The 5000-nt window shown below is 50.4% G+C and overlaps 1 protein-coding gene across 4 annotated transcripts in view; it reads left to right on the top strand.

Moving 5' to 3' along the window:
- Positions 1-5000, top strand: part of LOC110498090 (estrogen-related receptor gamma) — a 290644-nt gene that overhangs the window by 134447 nt on the left and 151197 nt on the right. The window lies entirely within an intron of this gene.

Below are 5000 nucleotides of genomic sequence, written 5' to 3'. Positions count from 1 at the left end.
CCATCTCCTCCTTTCCCCTTCCTCTCCCCATCTCCTCCAGTACCCCGTCTCCTCCTTTCCCCTTCCTCTCCCCATCTCCTCCACTACCCCGTCTCCTCCTTTCCCCTTCCTCTCCCCATCTCCTCCACTACCCCGTCTCCTCCTTTCCCCTTCCTCTCCCCATCTCTTCCTCTCCCCCTCCTGCTCCCTATTGCCTCCTCAACAAGCTCTCACAGTCCTAAATTAGACTTTGATCCATATTCTACAAACGTCAACTTTCAAAGTGTTTTTCTTTCTCCTACTGCTCTGTATTGTTCCTTTTCTCCAAATGTCAAATTTTAACGTTAAGCTTTAAGTTTAGGCACTCATTCCGAATGGTTAGGGTTTGGGACAGGGTTTGGGACAGGGTTAAAATAAAAAGACAGTGTCTACAACTAGGACCAAACACGCAACGTTCTGATCCAGAGTCATTGGATTACGTTCACAACGCCCTACCAAAACCCAAGCCTACATGACGTCTAATTTCAATGTCAATCTTGAACGACCTGGCTACACCTCCTCTCCTCCTCTCCCCCTCCTTTCCCCCATCTCCTCCTCTCCCCCATCTCCTCCTCTCCCCATCTCCTCCTCACCCTCTTATCTCCCCCCATCTCCTCCTCTCCCCCATCTCCTCCTCTCCCCTCCTTTCCCCCATCTCCTCCTCCTCACCCCATCTCCTCCTCTCCCCCATCTCATCCTCTCCCCCATCTCCTCCTCACCCCTTCCTCTCCTCCTCTCCCCCTCCTTTCCCCCATCTCCTCCTCCTCACCCCATCTCCTCCTCTCCCCCATCTCATCCTCTCCCCCTCCTCTCCCCCATCTCCTCCTCTCCCCCTCCTCTCCCCCATCTCCTCCTCTCCCCCTCCTCTCCCCCATCTCCTCCTCTCCTCCATCACCTCCTTTCTACCTCCTCTCCCCCTCCTCTCCCCCATCTCCTCCTCTCCCCCATCTCCTCCTCTCCTCCATCACCTCCTTTCTACCTCCTCTCCCCCATCTCCCCCTCACCCCGTCCTCTCCCCATCTCCTCCTGTCCCCCATCTCCCCCTCACCCCCTCCTCTCCCCCATCTCCTCCTCTGCCCCCATCTCCTCTCTTCTTCCTGCAGTCGGTACTGTCACCTACCCACACGTTCAGTATTAAAGCCGACAGTCCATCTGCCACTCAACCCGCTAACAGCTCCTGTCGCTAAAGCTAACACACACACATCGAACCCCACATTCCCCCAACACACACACACACACTAATGCTAACACCCCACGGCCATTCTAAACTACCCACCTGCTCCTGACTATACCCATCACACACCCGTAAAAACACAGAACAGAACAGACACAGCATTAAGTAAACAGTGAGTCACTACTTTCCTCTGGGTGAGTCACTACTTTCCTCTGGGTGAGTCACTACTTTTCTCTGGGTGAGTCACTGCTTTCCTCTGGGTGAGTCACTACTTTCCTCTGGGTGAGTCACTACTTTCCTCTGGGTGAGTCACTACTTTCCTCTGGGTGAGTCACTACTTTCCTCTGGGTGAGTTACTGCTTTCCTCTGGGTGAGTCACTACTTTCCTCTGGGTGAGTCACTACTTTCCTCTGGGTGAGTCACTACTTTCCTCTGGGTGAGTCACTACTCTCCTCTGGGTGAGTCACTACTCTCCTCTGGGTGAGTCACTACTCTCCTCTGGGTGAGTCACTGCTTTCCTCTGGGAGAGTCACTACTCTCCTCTGGGTGAGTCACTACTTTCCTCTGGGTGAGTCACTACTTTTCTCTGGGTGAGTCACTGCTTTCCTCTGGGTGAGTCACTACTTTCCTCTGGGTGAGTCACTACTTTCCTCTGGGTGAGTCACTACTTTCCTCTGGGTGAGTCACTACTTTCCTCTGGGTGAGTTACTGCTTTCCTCTGGGTGAGTCACTACTTTCCTCTGGGTGAGTCACTACTTTCCTCTGGGTGAGTCACTACTTTCCTCTGGGTGAGTCACTACTCTCCTCTGGGTGAGTCACTACTCTCCTCTGGGTGAGTCACTACTCTCCTCTGGGTGAGTCACTGCTTTCCTCTGGGAGAGTCACTACTCTCCTCTGGGTGAGTCACTACTCTCCCCTGGGTGAGTCACTACTCTCCTCTGGGTGAGTCACTACTCTCCCCTGGGTGAGTCACTACTCTCCTCTGGGTGAGTCACTACTCTCCCCTGGGTGAGTCACTACTCTCCTCTGGGTGAGTCACTACTCTCCCCTGGGTGAGTCACTACTCTCCTCTGGGTGTTTCGGGGCAGAGGGGAGGAGGGACAGGGGAGGCCAGTGGTGGCATTTGTGCTCCTCAGGGCTCCTGCTTCTGCATTAGGAAGAATGGCACCTGTCTCATCAATCACAGCTTCACCATCACACACACACATACCCTCACACACGCACAGTCACGGGCCTTCCATTCACAGATGGACCAGCAACACTTGAGTGAGTAACTAAGCATCAGCAAGGCATGGACACACACACAGGTACTTGGCGTAATTTTGCTCAATGTCCTGTGTGCTAATCCGTGTGTGTGTGTGTGTGTGTGTATGTGGTGTGTGTGTGTGTGTGTGTGTGTGTGTGTGTGTGTGTGTGTGTGTGTGTGTGTGTGTGTGTGTGTGTGTGCGCGCTCCTTACAAATCAAATTCTTACAGCTTCTGACGAGTGTGAAATAGGTTTATGTAGAACCCTATAGGTTAATGTTCTTTCACAGATGCCCCCTCAGTTCCCCTCCCAGTTCCTCTCTCTCTTCTCTTCTCTCTGTCCCCCTCAGTTCCCCTCTCTCTTCTATTCTCTCTGTCCACCTCCGTTCCCCTCTCTCCTCTTCTCTCAGTTCCTCTCTCAGTTCCTCTCTGTTCCCCTCTCTCTTCTCTCAGTTCCCCTCTCTTCTCTTCTCTCTGTCCCCCTCAGTTCCCCTCTCTCTTCTCTTCTCTCACTCCCTTGCTCAGTTCCCCTCTCTCTTCTCTTCTCTCTGTCTTTTCAGTTCCTTTCTCTCTTCTCTTCTCTCTGTCCCCCTCAGTTCCTTTCTCTCTTCTCTTCTCTCTGTCCCCATCAGTTCCTCTCTCTCTTCTCTTATCTCTGTCCCCCTCAGTTCCCCTCTCTCTTCTCTTCTCTCTGTCCCCCTCAGTTCCTTTCTCTCTTCTCTTCTCTCTGTCCCCCTCAGTTTCCCTCTCTCTTCTCTTCTCTCTGTCCCCATCAGTTCCCCTCTCTCTTCTCTTCTCTCTGTCCCCCTCAGTTCCTTTCTCTCTTCTCTTCTCTCTGTCCCCATCAGTTCCTCTCTCTCTTCTCTTCTCTCTGTCCCCATCAGTTCCACTCTCTCTTCTCTTCTCTCTGTCCCCCTCAGTTCCCCTCTATCTTCTCTTCTGGGGGCGGCAGGGTAGCCTAGTGGTTAGAGCGTTGGACTAGTAACCGGAAGGTTGTGAGTTCAAACCCCCGAGCTGACAAGGTACAAATCTGTCGTTCTGCCCCTGAACAGGCAGTTAACCCACTGTTCCCAGGCCGTCATTGAAAATAAGAATTTGTTCTTAACTGACTTGCCTGGTTAAATAAAGGTAAAATAAATAAATAAAATTCTCTCTGTCCCCCTCAGTTCCACTCTCTCTTCTCTTCTCTCTGTCCCCTTCAGTTCCCCTCTATCTTCTCTTCTCTCTGTCCCCCTCAGTTCCCCTCTCTCTTCTCTTCTCTCTGTCCCCTTCAGTTCCCTTCTATCTTCTCTTCTCTCTGTCCCCCTCAGTTCCCCTCTCTCTTCTCTTCTCTCTGTCCCCATCAGTTCCTTTTTCTCTTCTCTTCTCTCTGTCCCTCTCAGTTCCCCTCTCTCTTCTCTTCTCTCTGTCCCCATCAGTTCCACTCTCTCTTCTCTTCTCTCTGTCCCCCTCAGTTCCTCTCTCAGTTCCTCTCTCAGTTCCTCTCTCTCTTCTCTTCTCTCTGTCCCCATCAGTTCCTCTCTCGCTTCTCTTCTCTCTGTCCCCATCAGTTCCTTTCTCTCCTTCGCTACTGTTCTATCATACTCTCCTCTTCTCCTATCCAATCCCTTTTCCTTTTAAATACTGTACATTCCTTTAGATACAACATCAGTCCATTATTTCTCATTGTGAAATTATAGTTTTGAAGCAGAGATTTATTCTGACAAGTTTAGGTTTTATTTTTAAAAGTAGGAAATATTACAATACATTATACGTTAATGTATAAAAATTCTGACTCTCTTCTCCAATTCTCCAAGTACTGCATGATGCTTGTTCTGTATCACTGTAAACCGATATATCTTGTTAATGTTGGATTATACAGCCTGGGTCTAGACTTGGTTAGTCCCTGACATACTCCTCCTGAGGGTCCACACCTCCCCTACTTCCAGACCTCCATTTTATCACATACTTTTGTTGTCTTCCGCTCCTCCTCTCCTCTCCTCTCTCTGGACTCTGAGAGTACTGAGATGGCAGTCGTGTTTTCTCTCTCTCTCACTCTCTCTCTCACTCTCTCTCTCTCTTGCTCTCTCTCTCTCTTGCTCTGTCTGTCTCTCTGGTGGTATGGTAGTGTTGTATGTATAGGGGTCAGGTGTGTCTGTCTCTCTGGTGGTATGGTAGTGTTGTATGTATAGGGTTCAGGTGTGTCTGTCTCTCTGGTGGTATGGTAGTGTTGTATGTATAGGGGTCAGGTGTGTCTGTCTCTCTGGTGGTATGGTAGTGTTGTATGTATAGGGGTCAGGTGTGTCTGTCTCTCTGGTGGTATGGTAGTGTTGTATGTATAGGGTTCAGGTGTGTCTGTCTCTCTGGTGGTATGGTAGTGTTGTATGTATAGGGGTCAGTTGTGTCTGTCTCTCTGGTGGTATGGTAGTGTTGTATGTATAGGGGTCAGGTGTGTCTGTCTCTCTGGTGGTATGGTAGTGTTGTATGTATAGGGTTCAGGTGTGTCTGTCTCTCTGGTGGTATGGTAGTGTTGTATGTATAGGGTTCAGGTGTGTCTGTCTCTCTGGTGGTATGGTAGTGTTGTA

Source organism: Oncorhynchus mykiss, chromosome 19 (assembly GCF_013265735.2).
Source record: "Oncorhynchus mykiss isolate Arlee chromosome 19, USDA_OmykA_1.1, whole genome shotgun sequence".
NCBI lineage: Eukaryota > Metazoa > Chordata > Actinopteri > Salmoniformes > Salmonidae > Oncorhynchus > Oncorhynchus mykiss.
Note: the sequence above shows the minus strand (reverse complement) of the source record. Positions and strands in the feature narration are given on the sequence as shown.